The sequence below is a fragment of the Macrotis lagotis genome, chromosome 5 (assembly GCF_037893015.1).
Source record: "Macrotis lagotis isolate mMagLag1 chromosome 5, bilby.v1.9.chrom.fasta, whole genome shotgun sequence".
NCBI classification, from domain to species: Eukaryota; Metazoa; Chordata; class Mammalia; order Peramelemorphia; family Peramelidae; genus Macrotis; species Macrotis lagotis.
This window is the reverse complement of record NC_133662.1, coordinates 34,844,710-34,867,028: the sequence shown is the minus strand read 5'-3', so window position 1 is coordinate 34,867,028 and position 22,319 is coordinate 34,844,710. Positions and strand designations below refer to the sequence as shown.

The following is a 22,319-nucleotide window of genomic DNA, read 5'->3' as shown; positions in this document are numbered from 1 at the left end:
GTATCTCTATGGATAGAGAGCCACTGTAGTGACCTTTCCAACACCAATTCAGGAAAAGAAGGTAGCAAAAGGTAGCTGGAGATAAGAAGCTGGAGATAAGGAAGTCATGGGGTGTAGGAAAGTATATCATAGTACACTCTGTAAAATACCCAGAATATTAGAGTAAATGTGGCATACTCTTTAAGAAGCCCAATTTTAGAATCAAGTAAGATTATGCTGGTGACACATTGAAAATATTCTTGTACTCATATCAAAAAGGGAAAAACATAAGAAAATTGACTTTCAATAAAACTTTACATTAAGCTTAGGAGGTATGTCTGCAGGGCAGGCATTTTCTCCCAAGTCTTTCTTAAGGGAGAGTCGATTTAGTCTGATTTGGAAGGAGTTGGTTACTCTTTATTATTTCAAATTAAGTTTAGTGCCCAAACAGTACCTGATCTACAAAAAATATGCCTTGTCAGTCCTGTTCCCAGGGCTGACCATTGCCAGACTCTTTCCTTGCTGCATTATTTCAACATACAGTAGCATTTCTTTTAGGGTTTCAGCTTTCTAAACTAAAGACAAATTTACTTCTAGCACAACCCAAATGACCTGAATTCAAACTAGAGCTGGCTAGGAAGGGTTCCCTTTCAGTCCACAGAGGCACCATGAGGCTGGCCTACAACAGGGTCATCCCCAGTTTCTGGAGTCCCTAGAGACAGAGAATTAGAGGTTTAGGAACTGGCTGGAAAATTTCATTTTAGTATTGAATTTTCAGTCCTTCTATGAGCTCATTCATTCCCAGATGAAATTAATCCAAAGTCATTCCCTGAACTACCCTACATTACCAAACATGCATGACTTACTCCCCAGGGTCAATCCCTGTATCCAAGGCTAGCTCCAAAAGAACTTCATCTCTAGAACTGGAGAAGAGACCTTCAGAAGGATAGAAATAACCTCCTTGAATTCTGTACTGTGCAGACATGCAAGCAGTTACTTTGCTACTACTTTGTTTCTCTGCTAGAAGCTGATTAATTCTCAGAGACAGTCACTGGAGGCTACCAGAGATGTTCAAGGAGATTTAATTCGTTTTAAAACTATCCAGTTGCCTCCACTGATTCCATTTAGAAAGAGTATTTTGATACCTTGGTAGATGTGTTACCTCATCCAATGTGGGTGCAGATTCCAACCCTTCTCATCTCATCACTCTTGTCACTATAATAAATAATACATCTAATAAATCTTTGAGGGTGGAAGTGGGGAGGGAGGAAGCCTCAATATGTTGGGAGATTTCCACAACACAATAATTAGTACCAGTTTCAGATCAATTTACACAGTTCATTCAGCAGATAAAGGTTTCTGGGCTAGGAAAACAAAGATTTTTATAACGTATTGCCAGTATTGATAATCTGATTTTCTACTGCTGAATGGCTCTCTTAGGAAGGTTATTCTTGTTTCTGATGGGCAGACAGCTAGTGGGGGGCAAAGGATACAATGAGTATAAATAGTGAGTATAATAAATGATAAGACCTTTAGTGGTAGTCCCTCATTCTTCTATGAATATATTTCCAAGGGTGAAATGGAATGGGTACCAGATTTGAAGTCTGAGGACAGGGGTTTGAATCCCAGCTTGACTAGGTTCTAGCGATGTGACCCTGCACAAGTCACTCAATGTCTGACTGCCTCAGTTCCCCTATCTGTAAAATGGTGATATAATTACACCTATGTCCCAAGATTGTTGTGAGGATCAATGAGATAATATTTGTAAAGTACTTAATGCAATGACAAACACATCTGATAAATGCTTATTCCCTCCCCTTCTTCCTCAAGTACCCAATAATACAAGATCTTGAATTTTGGAATCCAAATGAAATCATTTCTTATGTTTCTGAAAAATAAAATCCCAAGAGATCAACAAGTCCACGATGGGTTTTTTTTTTTTGCAACATTCTGGAATTACTCTTCAATCTCAGAAAAATATCTATCAGCTGTAGTACTCGCCAACTAAGTGGGGTATGGGTAGAATAATATCCTAGCCATCAGCTCTGGTTAGAAGTATGAAACTCTACATTCATTTCAAGCTCTGTTTGTTCTAAGATCAGAGTAATTGCTGGGGGGGGGGGGGGGGGGGAGAATGACCACAGCAATGATGTCAGGGCCTACCTTGTGTCTGACCCTGGCATCAACCAATGGTCAAACCTACTCGCCGAGGAAGTCAAAGTCTTCACATGATTCAGCACCAGAAAGTGATAGTATTTTATCCGCAAAAATAACATCAAATGAGAGCCATCTTGCTTTTGCCTCTGCAGCCTAAGGACTATTTCATCTGACTTGTAGCTGAAAAGTCCCCTAAGTGTCTCCCTCAGAACATGAACTCCTTGAGAGTAGAGACTTTTCTATTTGGATCCCCAGTAACTACTGCAGTGCTTTGCACATAGCAAGTGATTAATCTGGGTAGCTGGACAATACAGTGAGTGGAACACCCTGTTTGGAATCAGAAAGATTCATCTTTATGAATTCAAATCTGGCCTCAGACAGTTCCTAGCTGTGTGACCCTGGGCAAGTCACATTAATCCTGTTTGCCTTAGTTTCCTTATACATAAAGTGGGCTGAAGAAGGAAATGGTATCTCAGCCAAGAAAACTGCAAACAGGGTTACAAAGTATCAGACACTACTGAAAAAGGAATGAACCACATAACAACAAAAAGTGATTAATTGGATGCTTTATCCATTCATTAAATCAATCATAACTCTTTTTTTTAGCTTTTTGCAAGGCAAATAGGGTTAAGTGGCTTGCCCAAGGCCACACAGCTAGGTAATTATTAAGTGTCTGAGACCAGATTTGAACCCAGGTACTCCTGACTCCAGGGCCGGTGCTTTATCCAATGCGCCACCTAGGCACCCCAATCATAACTCTTAAAAAGCTCTCTGTGTAGGGAGAGATGAAGGCCATAATAAAAATAATGCTTTAAGATTTTCATAGGATCATAGCTGGAAAGAGCCTCAGAAATCATCCATTCCAAATCCCTTATTTTACATGAGGAGAATGAGGTTATATTTATTTCATAGATGAACAAACAGGTTTAAGTGATTTCAATAATTACCTCTTCCTGATCCCCAACTTCAAGTACCTTTTCCATTTGCCTGATATTTAACTATCTTATATTTATTTGGGTAGCTAGGTAGCACATTGGATAAGAGTCCCAGGCATGATATCTGCTTAGTTTTCTTATCTGTAAAATGGGAATAATAATAGTAGCATTTACCTCCCAGGATTGTTTTGAGGATCACATTGAGATAATAATTGTAAAGTGATTAGCACAGTATTTGGCATATAGTAAACACTATATAAATGCTAATAGTATTAATATATGGTTATCCCTTCAGAACATGGGGGCTAAGGGTATAGTACCCTCCACAATCTGAAAAATCTGCATAAAATTTTTGGGTCCTCCTTTCACACCAGAGGAGAAGTCTGAACAGCATTATTATGGCATTAAAAGATAAAATAAGTTGTATTATGATTTATATATATATATATATATATATATATATATATATTTTATGCATTTTGAGTTTCTAAAGTTTTTTTTGTGTGGTCTTTTGGTCTTTACATGTCATCTGCAGCTTCCACAAAAATGCCTAAAAAATTTTCCTTTAGTTTCTTATGCTGACCCATGATATATTGAAACTATGATGAGGAATGCCTCAATGTAGAAGGGATAATTGTACTTCTAAATGGACTTGATCTTAGAGATCACCTCCATCAATCCCTTCATTTTATAGATAAGGAACCTGAGGCTAAGAGAAGGGAAGGAACTTGTCCAAGATCACACAGACAGAAAAAATAAGAATGAACTTGAAACCATCATTTTTGACACAGGATCCAGGACTCCTTCCCTATGCTACACTAGTATCATCTGAAAACTTACACTTCAAAATGTCAATTAAAAATTTAACATACTCACATCTCACCTTGCTTCCTGGTAACTCTGAAAGGGAAAAAGCTGATCTTTTCACAGACTCTTGAGAAAAAAGATGTCAAGTTGTATGAAGACACATTCAAGTAATCTTTATAGTGGAACACACATGGTGTAATACACATACTGATACTACTTTGCTACTATGCTGTAAGAATTGACCCTCAAAATTGTCTAATCCCAATGATAAAGCAGGATACTAACCTGACAGAAAGGTGGAGAAAGAGAAACATTTTCAGACATAACCAATGTGGGAATTTTTTTGCTTGACTCTACATATTTGTAATAAGGGTTCCTCAATACTGGAATTTGATAGTGAAGCAGTCTTTTATAGGGGAGAAATGCCACTTAATAAATAAAGAACTGGTACTGTCCTGGTTGGAGAATGGCACAAGACTAAGACAAGGAAGGATAGAGATGGGCACTGGACTTGTAATTTCACTGCCAACTCCTGGGTTATAAAACTCCCTCTATGAACAAGCCACCTTCTCTTCAACTCAGTTTTAAGAGTTGGGTTTAGAAGTGAGATTAAGTGCCTTGTTCAGGGTTGCATAATAGATAGATGGCTGGGCAGAGGCAGAAGACCTGGAGTTTAACTCAGCCTTAGACACCAATAGCTAGCTAATGACCCTGGGGGAATTTTTTAATCTTGTCTTTCTCCATTTTTTTCCTGCATTTACTTATATATGTACATGACCTTAGAGATCATATAATCCAATCATTTTACAGATAAGAAATCAGACCCAGAGAAGGGAAGTTAAGTTATCCAAGGTCAGCTCTCCCCCCATTATGCTACAAGTCAAGAAAACATGGGTCTAAGTGCTCACATAGCAAGAGGGTGATGGGGCACCTTGTTCTCTTGAGAAAAATTCCAGCCCTTGAAGTTTTTCTCTAAGGCAGAGGGTTTGGATAAAATGTCACTGTTATAAGATAACATATGCTTGGCACCAAGGTTAATGCTCCTTATTCCTCCACTCCTAGCTTCCAAATGGATTTGACTCCAGGATGATTCCAACTACTCAAGTTTTAGGAAGAAAAGGTGTAGGGCCAGGTTGACCCTTAGCAGCCCTTTAAAAATGTAGTCTGTTCTTGAACTTCTGGGAAACTTAACTCATCCCAGTGCTAAAGCCATGGATATGATCCTGTCATCTCTTCCTCCTCACCAACTGCCTTTCCATTGGGAGTAACTATCACTTGGAGGACCTAATCTTCTGATCAGAGCAGTCTTTCAGGAGGGGTCCCCTCCATGCTTCACTTCATTTCCAACTCAATTCTATTGTCTTCTTTTCCTCCTCTTTAACTGCAGCTATGTTCCCCTTTCTGTTTCCATCTTCCCTTTATCTGAACTTTTTTCCCATTAGAATGTAAACTCTTTGAGGGTAAAGACTATCTTGTTTACTGGTATTTGTAGCTCTAAATGTTAACAATGTGTCTGACATGTAGCAAGAGCTTAAAAAAATTTTCTCTCCCTCTCCCCTCCCCCTCCTCCTATTTTCCCCCCCTTTTCTTTTTCTTCTTCCTCCTCCTTCTTCCTCTCTCTCTCTCTCTCTCTCTCTCTCCCCTCACCCCCCCCCCCCCCACATACCAGATAGAATCAGATCTCTGGTCTGTCCTAGAATTACTTTCAATCTCTTGGGAATCCACTATCCTGAGAGTATCACAGTATGTCTTGAGCATGTAGAGATAGAAAAGAAAGAACATGAAAGAATCCCAGGGGTCCAGAATGGTATTGAATTTGAGGATAAGAAAGAAGGGTGTAGACTAGAGAAGTAAGACAAATGAGTGAGGAGTCAAAAAGAACATTATGGAAGTAGTTGGACTTGAGCTGAACCTTGATGATGGTTAGGATTTTGATAGGCCCAAGAGATAGGGAAGGGCCTTCTATTGTGGGAGGAGAGTGGGAGGAAGAAGAGGAAATGATATAAGTAAACATGGGATTATAGAAATGGACAGAATGTATTCCAGAGAATGTGAGGAAATGTGACCAGGAAGAGTGGAAAATTAGAGAAAGGGAATGATAGTGAATAAGTTTCTGTAAGTAGGGTAGAACAGATTATATAAGAATTTAATTAGCAGGCTGATCAGTTTGGACTTTATCAAATAGGCAAGGGACATGACTGGAGATTGTCTCATTATATATGTATAAGCTTCCAGTCTTCCCAAGCCAAGTTTCACCTCTGGCTTTGCTCACCTCATCTGAACCTCAGTCACTTGAGAGCTCCTATGTCAAGAAGGACTAAATGAGCTCAGATGTCAAGCCTTGGGAGTATCCAAGTGTCAAGAAGCACTTTATAGAGTGTTTATAGACAGGTGGCAGATGATGTCAAAGGAGTGGCCCCTCAAAAGAGCTTCTCTTCACCTTAACTTCAGATACAATCAAACGTCACTCCCCCCCCCCCCCCCCCATAAATCTCAGTAAAGTGGAAGGAGTACAATGCTAAGTAAGAAGCTATCCATATTTTTGGTCCCCATCTGTCCTACAACAATGATAACAACAATAATAAAAATGGCAACTTTCTCATATCATTCTCTTCAGATCCAGGATCCCTACTGCTTTATCTCTTCCTATTTTTTTTTTTTTAGGTTTTTGCAAGGCAATGGGGTTAAGTGGCTTGCCCAAGGCCACACAGTTAGGTAATTATTAAGTGTCTAAGGCTGGATTTGAACTCAGGTCCTCCTGACTCCAGGGCCAGTGCTCTATCCACTGCACCGCCTACCTGCCCCCCACTTTCCTATTAAACAATCTACTTGATCTCCTTTTTTCAGGACCCCCTTCTCCAATCCACATGATCTTATTACGAAACAAATCTTTGGTTTACATGATTTTCATCATTTCCCTTCCCCTTCCCCCCCACACAATGGATCTTTATTTCTGACTACAACAAAACTCTTCTGCCTAGTTTTAAGGTCCTCCATATGTGAGACCTACCTCACTATCCCACTACTGATCTACAAATGCCCTCTGTTCCAATCAAGCTAGTCTCCTCATTATTTATGCAAACAACATATTCATTCCTGCCCAGGCATTTTGCTCACATTATCCCTTTTTATCTGGCTTAACTGTATCCTACATTTCAAGATTTTATGTTTTCATTGTCATTCCCTTCACCATCTCAGATCATAACCTCTCTGTACTTTAGTATATGGTCTTGGTAATAGTCATGGACTGGCCAAAGAGGCAAGTGTTTGTGGTTCAGTCCTTGAAGCATGAACAGATATTCCCCACAGGCCTCAATTCAAGTGACTACTTAGAAGCTTGGAGTGAACCTGTTTCCAGCTATGCATGACTAAAAGGTTAGTATTGTGTGAAGTTGAAATTCTTCTAATTGGTTGTGGAGTCTAAAGAATTGATGACTCAGGGGTTACTAAGTCAGAATGGAAGGGGCACACAAAAGTAGTGAACAACCCTTATCATTTTCTTTGTGTGTGTGTGTGTGTGTGTGTGTGTGTGTGTGTGTGTGTGTGTGTATGTGTGTGTGTGGTTTTGAGAAGAGAGGAAGAGGCAATTTTGAGTTTGATTCTAAGGTGGGAGTGGGTTAGGTGTATGCAACCACCCTATCTTCCAAGTCATGATGGTCATCAATACAACTTTCATCTCTTAAGTTTGTAATTTCTTTATCTGAAATGAGTAAATAATCCAAGATGAAAGCATCCAGCCAACCTTGTGAGTTTGGAGGATCTAGAGGTCCTCCTATTAGAGGTTCTTCTATTAGTCACGGCTAAATAATGACAAGAGTAATGACTACTAGAGTGGTGATAGATGATGGCAGTTAAAGTGGTAGCTGATAAGATTCAGAAATACTTCCCCCCCCCAAATGGTGGCTGCATTAAGAAGCATGACCTTAAGTGGTACAGAGAAGTAAGGACTGTGAATTTCAAAAAAATAGTGACCTTGGAAACTTGGATGGTATTCTAAGGGGAACTTCATGAGTGTTCCCAAAGACAAAAAAGGACTTCCATGACCAAGAGTGGGGATGTATCCATACATGCTCCCTACATATGTACCCTAAATGCACTTTTAAATTTCATCCTCTTCTCTCCATGGACTTGTATTTGTGGAAGTGTGTATCCCAGATGTTAGGGGAAAAGTATTATATCAACTTTTTACTATAACTATACTATCTTAGTAAGCCTAAATCTAATTAAGCCTAACAGCTGTCTGTTAATGAGGAATACTCTGATAGAGCCTCAAGATTAATAGTCCTGGAAACTCATCCCCTAGAAGCCCCTAGAGTAGTAATAGTAGCAGTGAGTTTAGAGGGGTGCTGCATCTTTATGAATTGCTACAGCTAAAAAAATATTCATCATATAATATGCAATTGTCTAGTGATGAGATTCTCTAAACTTAACTAGCCTGGTTCTTAGACAAAAAGCAAAAATTTCTTGCTAGGATTTTATACAAAGCAGTTCTGACTTGGCAGGACTAATTAATAGATGCACAATCGGAGATGCAAGGCTATAAGAACAGATCATCATTCAGAATGAATATCAAATCACCAAGTTTACAGAATGCTGTCAAACTTTGAGAACCCAGAGTTGCCATCAAGTTACAATTAGACTTTAGAGAAGGAAGAAGGGAGTAGTAGAGGCCCTTCATTTAAATTTCATTGTGAAATACTTGAACTTGGTCTTAAAAATTAAGTAAGATTTGTTAATAAAGCAAGTGGAGAAGAGATATAGAAATACTTCAATGCAGTGTCAAGAAATCTAGCTCTTCTCCATGTTGGATGAATCTCTTGTGGAAGATGCATAGGAGGAATGAATGAATGAATGAATGAATGAACAAAAAAACCATTTATTAATGTCCTTCCTTATATACAAGACATTTAAGGAGAAAATGGACAACAATTTGGAATAAGAAGACTTATACTATACCCTATTGTTCAGGGTAGCCCCCACTATCGGAGGAAGTACCTACATTGATGAGATCACAGATCTATTCTTTGATGAAAGAAGAGCTCGATCTCACATCCTTCATATGAAGCCTGACTTCTACAGGTCACAATGATCTCTCCACCCTGTCATCTGCATTCCACCAACATTCACATTTCACCCCCAGTGTAATCTTGTACTCCTGGGACACTGAGTTCTTACAGGTAAGATTTTGCTTTTTTTCATGGTTCATTTGCCAGGAACCAGGCTTCCATGTCACCCTTGCATGTCTCCCTCTACCACCATCCTTTTCAGTTCCCTGTACTTTTATGTGCTTTTTCTGTTTCACATTTCATGTATGTTCATCTTTCCCTCTTTCTCCTAAGCTTCCATTTTTGAGACTGACTCTCTATAGCAAGAAAGCATTTGGAGGAATGATGTCTCAGTTAGATGGAAAGCTGCCATAGGCCTACTGAAGGGGTCATGGTGACTCAGTTTATGGCATTTTTCCCTCTGAGTCAGAACTGGCCTACTATTACAGAGGCAAGCTACAAGAACAGAACATTACTCAGGATAGACATAAAACCCAGGTTACCTATAGAATACTGCAGTGAAGGCATCTCTTGACCAAATCTCATAGTGGAGAAGCAGAATCACTCTTCTTTAAAGTGCCCTACTGTTGAAGAGGGTAATTAGTTATGTCTGATGTATATGCTTCTGAAGTCACTATTTCCATCTACCCTTTTAGTAGATGAAGGAAGCTCCCAGTTTTTAAAGTGATTTACAATCCTTCGGGACTCAGGAAGTGATTTCATACCCTAATTTTTTTTTAAGTTGCTGCTGTTCAGTCATATCCAACACTTTGTGTCCCCATCTGGGATTTTCCTGGCAGTAGTTTGCCATTTTCTTTTCTCACTCATTTTACAGATTAAAAAACTGAGGAAAACTGGGTTAAGTGACTTGCCCAGGGTGACCCAGTTAGAACGTGTCTGAGGCCAGCTTTGAACTCAGGTCTTCCTAATTTCAAGGGAAGATTTAGACTAGCTCAGGGAGTCAGGGAGAGTGGGAAATCTATAATTTTTAAGTCAAGAATCATTACATTCCTGTTTTTATGTTATCTTTTTGGGGAATACATGTTTTCCCTTTTAATTCTCTCTTTAGGAATATAATTCAAAAAACAAACAAAAATAGTGCTCAACTAAATACATTGTATTTTCCTAGAGAAAGACTATGGCAGGAGTTCTTAACCTTTCTCTGTGTCCTGAACCCCTTTGGCAATCTGAGAAAACCCACAGAGTCCTTCTCAGAGGAAAGCTTGTTTATACATAAAATGAAAGACATAGAATTATCAAGGAGACTCACAAAACCATTTTTTTCTCACCTAATGGACACCATGAATTCGATCATAGTGATTCCTCAATGGGCTACGGACCCCTGTTAAAAATCCCTGGTCTATGGGAATCAACTGGATACACAAGTGCCAACTTCTGACTTCTGCAGTTGTTTATCCTTCAGTTAATCCCCTCCTAGCATTTCTTTACTTTAATGTAAAGCTTCATTAGACATCAAACTCATCAAAGAAGCTCAGCCCAAAAAGGAAAAAGGACTTAGCTGAAAAGTGTCTTGCAAGATTCATTACCCTTTGACTTCATTAAATTGGGGGCACTACTGTACAGAAAGAATGAGTACTTGCTATCCCACAGACTTGGTCTACCCCTAGCAAGAGGAACCAACCCCCATCCCCAGCTTAAACAACTAAAAATATCTTGACCAATCATACAAATTCTGGTCTCCCTTAAATTCTTACAGCTCCACAGTTTAAGGGTTGTTGCATGTTCAGGAAATGACTCAGCATGGGGAAGGGAAAGATCTGGTTATATCTTTTCATATATTTAGAACTTAGAGGTCACCTAGCCCAAATCCCTTATTTTACAAAACAGAAAACTGAGGGCCAGGAAAGTAAAATGACTTTGCTCACAGTCATATACAGAGTAAAGGGCCCAATAGAATACCCAACCTGGAGGCAGGAAGACCTGAGTTCAAATTTGACCTCAGGCACCTATTAGCCGTGAGACCCTAGGCAAGTCACCAAATTCTAATTGCCTCAATTTCTTCATCTGTAAAATGAGCTGGAGAAGGAATTGGAAAAACACTCTAGTATCTCTGCCAAAAAAAACTTCAAAAGGGGTCATAAAAAATCAGACATGTCTGAAATGACAGGACAATAACTACATATAGAGAGTAAACAATGATGGAGATATGATAAAATGTTAGAAGTAGAGAGCTGGAAGGGACCTAAAATGTCCCTTCCATTTTACAGAGAAAACAGTGTAACAAATTTGCCCAAGATCTCACAGGTAGTGTCAGAGTCAACAATTCAAATCAAGATCCTCCATCTCCAAATCCATCCCTTATTCTCTTGGGTCACATTGATACGATATGGCCTGGGTTTTTTTTTTTAAGGGTTTTTTTGGCAAGGCAATGGGGTTAAGTGACTTGCCCAAGGCCACACAACTAGGAAATTATTAAGTATCTGAGGCCAGATTTGAGCTCAGATCCTCCTCACTCCCAAGGCCAGTGCTCTATTCACTGCTCTACCTAACTGACCCTATGATGTGGCCTGGGTTTTAATAATGACTCTGCTCCTTACTACTTGTATATCTTAGGCAAATAACCAACACTCAATTTCCTTAACTATGAAATAGAGAACTACTTGTACTAACCACACCACAGACTTATCAGAAGAAGCAAAGGTGAATGTGTACAAGATACTCATTAACTGTAAAGCATTACCACGATGTGAGTTTTTTAGCACCACAATATGATGAGGCTGTATGTATTTCAATACAACATTTATTAAGCACCTACCACAGGCTGGGTGCCAAGTTTGATGATGAAGACATTGAGTTCCAAAGTAACAGTCCCTTGCATTAACCATTGCAGAAGTGAGCAGAACCAGAAGAACATTGTACACATTAACAGCAACACTGTGTGATGATCACTATGATAGGCTTGCTCTTCTCAGCAATACAATAATTAAAGACAATTCTAAAGGAACTGTGATGAGAAATATCATTTATATCCAGAGAAGGAACTATGGAGTATGAATGCAGATCAAAGCTTACTATTTCCAATTTTTAAAATTAGTTTTATGTTTTTTCTTTTTCTTCTGATTCTTCTTTCACAACATTATTAATATGGAAATATGTTGAACATGATTGTACATGTATAACCTATAATTAGATTGCTCTGTTAGGGGAGGGGGTAGGTAAAAAAGGGAGAGAGAGAGAGAGAGAGAGAGAGAGAGAGAGAGAGAGAGAGAGAGAGAGAGAGAGAGAGAGAAAAGTGTGAAACTCAAAACCTTACCAAAAAATGATTGTTGAAAATTATCTTTGCATGTAGCTGAAAACATAAATAAATAATTTTTTTTTATAAAAGAAAAGTCCCTGCCCTACAGGTGCTTACATTCTACTAGGAGAAGATAACAAGTACATAGATCAGTAAGATTTAGATAATTTGCAAATGAAGAGAATATTAACAGGGGATAGGTGACAAAGGGTAGATCTGGAAATATTCCAATGGAAGGTGATACAGGACTCAAGAAGAAAGAATTGTTTATGTGAATACATTAAGTAAGGGATAGAGTTTTGAGCCTATTTTGGCTTGAATTTACAATCTCAAACAAAGTTGGAATGAGGAGTTGAAGCCTATAGTACAGGATTTTAAAAAGGTTATTAGAGGCAATGGGGAGGGGATGTAAGTGAGGGTTTTTAAAAACCAAAACGTGATATGATCACATGCACCCTTTTGATTCTCCAGTCAGATTCATTTCAATTTTCTTTTATAAAACCTACAAAATAGTTATGAATAAATAAATGCTTATTGAACTAATTAATATACATAAGCAAAGCAATTTCATAGAAATTCATAGAAATGTGAATAGAAAATAGACTTCTGTAAGCTGTTGAGTTTTCCTTTGTAGATAGAGTCAGAAAGATGGGTTAAAATTCTCCCTTGGACACTTCCTTGATATGTCACTCTCTGTGTTTCATTTTCTTTATCTGCAAAATGGGGGGAATGGGGAGTTGGAATCTCGTTGGTATCCAAGATTGCTATAATTTCTAAATCCATGATCCTATAATTGTGAAACCACCAAGAAAATATCTAGCATTTATGTTATCTCCCCAATTATAATGTAATTTTTGTGAAAGCAGAGCTTTTCTTTTTGTTTGAATCCCCAGTTTTTAACACAGTGCCTGGCAAGTACATAACTATTTTTTTTATTGAACTGATTTTATTGAACTGAACTGAAACCATTTTTTCAACAATAAGAAAAAAGTATGATTTGACCTGATCCTTCACAAAACAGATCCTTTGGAACGAACTAACCAGTTTTTAATGGGAGCTAACTCTTTCTAAATACCATATCACATATGTGATATTTGATTTTCCAACCAAAAATTAGAGCATCTGAGCATTATATGGCTACTTCCATATAATATAACCAGGCACTCTAGTTAAAACAGAAGAGTTTATCAATATGTAAACTGAGTCTTGTTTCTATCAAGAGATCTGCCAAAGCCACTGGGAGAAGTCTATGAATACTCCTTTCAAGGACTAATTCCAACCAAGGAATGAAGAGCAGGATTCTTTAATAGATGCCCCCCTCCCAAAGGTAGTATTGTAAGAGTTTGGTTCCATAGGTCTTCCCAGAAAGAAAGAAATTCTTAAGTCCCCAAATCTTTGAGAATCCATTGAGAATCCAAGTTGAAGAATTTGGAGTTGAGGTTTCTCCTCTCCTTAAGAGTTTCTTGAGACACAGCAGACAACTTTGAGAATACAAGGAAAGTTTCAAGACTGGACTTCTTCCATGAACTGGGTGTTAGTATCCAGCTACACCCTCCCCTCACCACTAGAGGGCTCTAGGCCCACATATATTGAAAAAGGGCCAAAGACCTACAGCCCCTTGTCTGCACTCCTGCCTCATCCCCTCCTCCTTCCCACTGCCGCCTCCATGAACCTCCTGATGCTCTGAAGATACAACCCCAAAAGACAATGCCAGAAATCAAGTAGTAAGTAGCAGAAGCTCCTTCCTACTTATTTTCTGCTATTTCACCATTTAGAATTCAATATTTAGGAATTATTCCATAACATTCAGCAACATTCAATATTTAAAGTTGATACCTTAGCTTCCTCATTTGTAAAACAGGAGAGCTGAACTTCATTAATGTCCATGCATTTGTTATTTAAAATATTTAGACAATTATTTCATCATATTTGGTTTCCTTTATAATCCCAAGTATACATTTTAAAATGTTATTCTTTGAAGGGGACCATAGACACTATCAGATTGCCAAAAGCTAGACTAGATGACCTCTACAATTCTTATAGTCTGGACTCAGGAATACTCATTTTTTTAAATACTCATTTTCTTGAGTTAAAATTCAGTCTCAGATACTCACTAGCTGTGTGAACCTGGGCAAGTCACTTAACCCTATTTGCTTTAGTTTCTTCATCTATAAAATGAGCTGGAGAAAGAAAGGGCTTTAATAGCTCAAAGTCTTATGAGTTCTAAGATAACAAAGAAAACTAAATTTATATTGAACTTCTAAATGTTGGGAATAGAGGAGTAATCCTCTTGCCTAAGTATAACTTGTCAGAGGTGAAAATTACCCACATGGCTCTCAGTTGCACTGTGGGAGAGTGAAAAAAACAAAGAAGATAGCTAAAATGGGATGAAAGGAGCAAAGGACTCTTTTAGACTTGAAAATTCACAGGATCATAGATTTTGAGTTAGAAATAATCTTAGAAGTCATGAAGTCCAATCCCCTTATTTATGATTTAGGAAACTGAGGCTGAAAGATAAAATGACCTGTTTAAAATTACACAAAGAATAAGTGGAAGATATCAGTTTGGATCCACATCTCATGAAATTGGAATCCACTTTCTATTAAATAGCTGTTGAAATAGTTCATTCATTTGGGGGAGGTTAGAAATGTGTTAATTTTGGAATAAACAAAGGGAAAGTGAACTTTCTAAAAAGTATTAATCAGGGAACTAAGATTAGAGAAAAATTGCCAAAATGCTTTCCTTCCTATCCATGGCCTTCCATTCCAACTTCTAACAAAGTCTATTATATAGTCAAAGAAAGCATTCTAGACCATAAATAGGTATTATCATAGAAAAAACAATAAAAAGGTGGTAAACAAAGGCATTCCCAGGTATGACATTGTATCTTACATTGTGGACAAAAAATTAATATGAACTATCATGATAGTCTCATCCGATTGTGTGTCTAGATGGGGAAAAAGTACAGCATGGAAGGGTAAAGTTAGATCATTATTTCTTCATTCTGGGGTAGTCTCTTCCTACATGTAAAGGGAAACATAGGACTCCAAACCTGCCAGCAACATTTTTAATCCTATATAGATGGGTTTAGAATCTAAACTCAGCAGCAGTATAACCAAATGATGATGTTACACTTGCTATAACCTAGAAGGAAGACCTTGGTCTTAGGTCTAACATTGTCCCTCCCTTAGTCAAAAACACTCAGCAGTCTGACATAAAGAATCATGCTTATTTTAGGGGGAGGACTGTCCTTGGATATTGTTCTAGGTCCCAATAGTTACTGAAACCTCTACTTAAAAGACAGCAGACCAAAGAATGAAGGAGGTGATAAGAAGCTATATCTACAAATAATGTATATGTTTATTAGGCCAGCAATTCCTTCAGACTTCCTAACAGTTAATTCAAGGAAAAAATATGTGCAAAACTGAAAAAAAATTACTGAAAAGTCTTAACAAATTAGTAACTGTGAGAAAATTGAGGAAGAAGCTAGAAAAAAGCCAAAGCAGTCACAAGGGCATTGAAATTAAAATTGCCCTTAACTACCATATTCCCAGACCAGAGAGAAAATTTATGAATTCTTCCTTCATTAAGGAACTTTCCTAAAGTGTAACATAGACACAATTAGGAAAGCTTTGTGGAGGACATTATCATTGGTTTAATGACAACTATCAGGTCTACAATGAAGAAATTTATTATATTTTTCCATAAGTTTACCTGATCCTTCTTAGTCCTTTATTACATTAATAATACTCATAAACTGGAGAACTTTAAAAGCTTTAAATATGATATTTAAGCAATGACAAAGAATCAAAGTTCTGGTTTTATTTCCCTATTGTTTAAAAAAAAGGGAGGGGGGAAACCTCAATTAAACTGGAATCACCTCTTTCAATGCCTGCCAAAGGGACTGCAGCTATTTTCTTTGGAAGACTATTTTCATTTGGAAGTGCAAAAAACTTTTTTTTGGCAGGAGCAACTTTTTAATGTGATTCCCTCTTCCCCATCATGTTCATTTCCAGGGCAAAACACTGCCAGTTTCTATCATACTTTTTAAAAATATGTCCCATTGAACATCTTCTGCATTCAATATAACATCATTTTAAAAAGGGCAGCTTTTAAAATCACTCTTTAGAAAACAGTAGGTGGCCATGAGGGTGAAAACAAAATGTTCCCAGTCTCTGCCTTCAGTGTTCAGGGGCTATTTCCAAGGGGATGTAAAACTTTGGAGAGAATGATAAGTTTCTACAGAGTACCAGAGGGGCTTCCAGATGTAAGAATAGTGTCAAAGAAATTAGCCCAAAAAAACCTGAAATTATCAGAAAGTTAGGGAAATGAAGGAAAAGACAGACACAGAAACACACAGGATACTAACACTAGAATGCACCACCAAAAATCATCTTGTTTACTTTTCTGCCTCCAGATATATTACCATCCAAAATCTCAGGCAAGTACGTTAATCAATCTCCATTTCCTTTTATGGATTTCCAGCATTCAATTTTGATGGTTTGTTTTTTCAGCTGTTGTGTGTATCTGCACAGTAGAGGAATGTGTTGGACTAAAACAGAGAATGAGACAGAGGAAAATTCTAGTTTGTGTCCCTCTAGGATCATTGACCTAGACTCAGAAGAGACCTCAGAGGACATTGAAGATGACTCAGAATGAGGGATCTGAAGTCCAGGAAAGGTAAGTGATGTCCCTAAGGCCACACAGTTATTACCTGTGTGGCCTTAGGGACATCACTTACTTAGAGACGGTATCTGAATTAAGGTTTTCTAACTCTATAGCCAGTGTCCTTCCCTTTTATCACAATGCCTCTCTAAGGGGTTATGACTATTAATTAATATTTCATCCAACAGACCTGTAATTTATCTGTAATTTCCATTCAAAGAGAATTGATTGGGGTCAGTGAGAGGTGAAATAAGGTTACAAGCTTATTAAGTATGTTTAAGAGGAAAGACTTAAACCAAGGTCTTCCTACTTTGAGACCAACCTTCTGTCTACCATGTTGTGCTGCTTCTCACCAACCCGACATTATATATTCAATCCAATGTTGTCTTTCAAAGTAGTTGGTCACCTTGGCAAATTATATTTCCTATTTATCCTATATGTAGCTTGCTTTATCCATATTTGCTTGCATGTTGTTTCCCCCATTAGGATATAATAAGGTCCTTGAGGGCATTGACTGTTTCTTGCTTCTTTTTGGGCACTTAACACAGTGACTAGAATTTAACACAATGCCTAGAACTGTTACATTATGTTTTGTTAATATTATCGATTGATTGATCAAACCATACACTTACTCCAGGGATGCTGTTACTATTTGCTCAAAGCCTGAGGGGAAATCTTTTGAAATTATCTTCACACCTGGTTTCTGAGCTTACATAAGAAAATTCTTCTCGTTATTCTATGGTAAGACAGTTTATAAACAAGTTTGGTCACCCACTTTATTTACTAGCATTGGATCCGAAGGACTCTAGGCTATTTAAAAAGAATACAACTCACAACTTAAAAGAAGACATGTAACCAAAATAATATACTACAAGGTTTTAAAAACAATTCCAAAAAATTCATCGTCACTTTGGCAATGGCAGCATTGCTAGAATAAGTACACAGTCTCTTGAGGTGACTACTGTGAAAGAGATAAGCTTTGATGTATTTGTACCTTTATCTAGATTTGCCCACTTGAGCTTAAACAGTTCCGCCCCCCCCAGTCCTTACATTTTTGTTTTGTTCTTTCATACATAAACTATAGAGAGGAAATGGGAGTATTGTGTCCTGGCCATAGGGTTCAAAAGTTCTGGATTCAAATCCTGCTTCTGACACTTAATAAAAGTTTCTTATTGTCTGTCATGCTATTCTCCAACTGGATGTGAGCTCCAATGAGGATGTGATAGGTGGAAGAGAGAATGGTTGAGAGATCATGGTCAAGTCATTTAACATTTCTGAACTTTAGATAGTTCTCTAAGAATTAGGTGGTTTCAATCCACACCATGATGTCAATTAGGTAGTGCAATAGGGTGTCATATCTGGAGTCAGGAAGACTCATCTTCCTATGTTCAAATCTGGCCTCAGACACTTACTAGTTTTATGACGTTGGGCAAGTCATTTAACCCTGTTTGCCTCAATTTCCCCATCTGTAAAAAGAGCTGAAGAAGGCATGATAAACCACTCTAGTATCTTTGCCAAGAAAACCTTAAATAGGGTCAGAAAGATTTGGACATAACTGAAATGACTGAACAATAAACAAAAAAATCCACACCAATGAAATCACAGATTCTGAATATAGTGAAACTTATAGGTGTATGGATCCTATCTCCCCTATGAGGCTTCATTAGGCCATGTATTATGTCTAGAAGGGCTCTCAGATATTACGGAATCTAAACTAGCACAGATTTAGAGCTGAAAGGGGCCATTGGAAAGAATCTGTTTTAGCTCTTTACAAATTTGGCGGCAAAGGCCCAGGGAAGTTTCAGAGACTTATTCAATACTATGACAGGAGTGTCGGATATATAGTTTTAACCCAGTTCCTTTGATTCCAGAGTCAGTGTTCCTCCTACTAAATCATTCTGCTTCTCACCCAATTTTATCAATGAAAAAAAAAAACCATGATTCAGAGAAATTAAGAAGTCACTTGTACAAGATTATACAGATATCAAAGAAACAAAATCAAGATTCAAACCCAGGTCTTCCTACTCCAAATTAACACATTTTCCTCTTGAGTCAGGATGCTTCCCTTAACTTAAGTTTCTTCTTCAGTTCTTAGATAAGTGTTCTGTACACATTAGGTGCTTACTTGTTTCTTGCACTAAATTAAAGAGAAAAAGGCAAATGAATAGATTTTTCAAGGCAGCAGAACTCAGATTTGGCAAATGATTCCCACTACTAGACATAGTATGGTTTGTTTAACACAACAGAATGTCTCCCTCAAAATCTATGAAACATCTTTTTTGTAAAGCAAATCATGTTTTCCCATTATTTCAGCTAAAATAATAAATTCAGGGACACATTTCCATGGGGAAGAAACACTGACAAAATTTCCCCCCTTCCCCTTAACATATATTACTCAACATATGACAACATGTTCCTGATTCTGAAAACTAGCTTCAAATCTTAATATCTGTTAGACATTGGGAAAACATTCACTGTATTTAAGTGAATGTATCTTTGAGCACCCACCCCTACTTTAATTTAGAAATGGAAATTATTGATACTGTAAACATGTCTAAAAGCTGAAAAGTAGATTTATGGTGGCAAATTATAATACCAGTGTGGTGAAGGGGAAAAAAAATCAAAGGACCCAGGTTCAAATCTTGATTCTGCTTCTGATTAGCTGATTATTTATAACTATGGATACTTTGCCTTATTTCTCTGAGTCTCAGTTTGTTCATCTGTAATGTGAAAGATCTATGATTCTAGATCTATGATTCTAACACCCAGGGACTAGCTAGAAGTCCTGCAATTGCATATAATAGATGTTACAACAAAACATCATACTATTACATGATTATTCTGATAAAATATGGCCTAAAAGTCTAAGAGAAATTTAAAGCTGTATTTCTAGAAACCATTCAATACAACCCTTATATTTTATCCATAAGGAAAGTGAAGTCCAGAGAGATTAAATGATTCAGTCAATATCACAGATAGGGAAAGGATTTTCTCTAATTTTAAATTCTGTGCTACAGCAACAGAAAAAAAGGGACAGAGAGAGAGGGGGAGAGAGAGAGAGAGAGAGAGAGAGAGAGAGAGAGAGAGAGAGAGAGAGAGAGACAGAGACAGAGAGACAGAGAGACAGAGAGACAGAGAGACAGAGAGAAAATAGAGATAAGGCAAAGGAGAGGGTCAAGCAAGAAGGTAGAGAAGGAAAGGAATATTGTTGGTTATTCAAATTATGGAGGGTAGGAGTGTGGTTAATACAAACAACAGGCAATCTAAAGGATTTAGACTTATATACAATTCCCAGTCATTCATTCCTCAGTTCATGCCCCACATTAACCAAACCAGGATAGCCCTCAGTTTCAGCAACCCAGTGTACAGTCAGCGATAGACTACAGGCTATGGGCAATGCACTATTGCCTAACAAGGACAATCCATTTGAATATAGACAGTTTTTGATTATCTTTTCTAATTTATGATCCCAATCCACTATATTGGAGCAATATCATTAAAAATACAAAAGGTGGATTAATTAACTTGTATTTGACTGTTTTGGAATGCTATGTGTCTAGAACTGTTCTTTAGCTTTAACTTCCTAATTATGGTGTGTTTAAACATATTATTAAAATTAATATGTATTCCCTACGAATAATAATTGAGCAGTGGTGAGAGGGAACCTCAAAGAATATTCTTCACTGGGGAGCAGATGAGTCAGGATCAAAACCAAAATACAGATAATTCACATGTGCAAATTAAAAATTGGCTATATAGACATTTGCAGACAGATTTGAAAACAGAAGATAGAGCTGTTTTCAAATCCTGCTTCTGATATTTGTTGGCTGTGAAAATACTTAACCTCCCATGCTCCAGGCAACTCTTAAGACTACAAGTAGCAGGTGTAGGCAGGCCTTCTTTAGTAGAACCAACAAAGATCCAGAAGCTACCTACACCAGTGAAATCAATTCCAGTCCTTCACCCCATCTAATACACATTTCACAGGTTAAGTGGTTTGTCCAAAATATAATAAATATCAGTGGCTGGCATCGGAACCGGCTGCTCTTACACCAAAGATCCAAGTGTTTCCATTACACCATGTCTACATACACTTGCTCTCACTGAAACTGATTTATAATAACCATTTTCCCAGAAGTTTTCATTTCTGAGGTGAAACTGTTTAAGAGAGAAATTATCTAAGGTAGTTTGGTATTTTTTATTTATGTATTTTTGTAGCTCTAATATAGAATTGTAGTTTCTCCATCATTTTTACTTGGAAAGTGGGTCATTCCTACCGTGGATTTCATCTCCAAGAGGCACTTAAAGGTCAGAGATTATCTGGTCCATCTCTGACTCCTAGTAAGTTCACAACTGAACTGGCTCCAGCAGCGAAGCGAAGATGGGGAGAAAGACCAAGCTGGAACCAGATCTTGGGAGAAAAGGTGGGGGGAGGAGGAAAGGGGGGAGAAGGGGGGAGTCGCGGCTCCTGGGGGTGGTGCAGTGGAATCCTTTCTTCCTAGAAAGAAGTGGCGGCTCTAGGGACTCCCCACCGGGCTCGCCTTACCTGGGCTCTGCCCGGGCTACTCACATAAAATAACGCCTTTCCTTGCGGACCCCGCTGCTCCTACAATCTGAAAACTGTGCCTTGGCCCCTGCGGAGCCTTGCCCCCTCCTCCGCACTCCGAAGTTTGCAGGTCTTGCGACTCCGACCTCCCCTGCTCCGGGCATCCCCCCAACCCCGCAATCACCCACCCCCAGCTGAACTGTTACTGGGCATCTCCTCCCTCTAAAGAACTCCCTCCCTCTTTCCCCAGGAGCCACACCCTCCCGTACCCCCATCCAGCTGCTACTTTTCAAGCCCCTTCTGTGGCCCCTTCCTCTACATCTCCCTGCCCCCCCAGGGTGTTCCCTACAATGAACTCGGGGTCTCCCCCCACAAAATCACCCCCTATTGGAAGCTCAGCTGCTTCCCCAGTCCTAGCCCCTTCCCCATGCCCACTCGGGGTTCCCCGAGATCTCCACGCCTCCCTTCCCCACCCCCCACTTCCCGAGCAACAAACAGCAGAGACTCACCCGGGGCAGGAAGACAGGCGGGCGGAGTGGCAGCAGGGAGCCCCCGGCCCGGCCCGGCCCGGCCCAGCCCTGCCCTGCCCTGCCCTGCCCTGTCCAGCCGCGCTCCTGGCTCCGGGGCCGCCGGGCAGCGCCACTGCTCGCTGACACACAGCGCGCCTGCAGCAGGCAGGGACCGGAGGCTGGACGCGGCGGCTGCGGCTGCTGCCAGGCAGCCAAGGGGCAGAGGAGGGGACCGGGCGAGGGAGGGGTCAACCCGGGCTCCTCCTCCTTCCCAGAGACCAGCGGGGGGGCGGGCAATGGGGGGGGGCTCTGACACAAGTACGCCAGTCCCCACTAGAGCTAAGGCTGATGGAGGAGGAGGAGGAGGAGGAGGAGGAGGAGAGGAGGAGAAGGAAGCTGGCTGTTTGTCAGTCTGGCTGA

General features: G+C 39.1%; 1 protein-coding gene across 1 annotated transcript in view; it reads right to left on the bottom strand.

Moving 5' to 3' along the window:
* Positions 1-22,053, bottom strand: part of PAQR8 (progestin and adipoQ receptor family member 8) — a 52,372-nt gene extending 30,319 nt beyond the window's left edge. The window contains exon 1 of the mRNA XM_074237184.1: positions 21,900-22,053. The gene's annotated coding sequence lies outside the window, so the exon portion shown is untranslated. The remainder of the gene's footprint in view (positions 1-21,899) is intronic.
* Between the last annotated feature and the right edge of the window lie 266 nt (positions 22,054-22,319).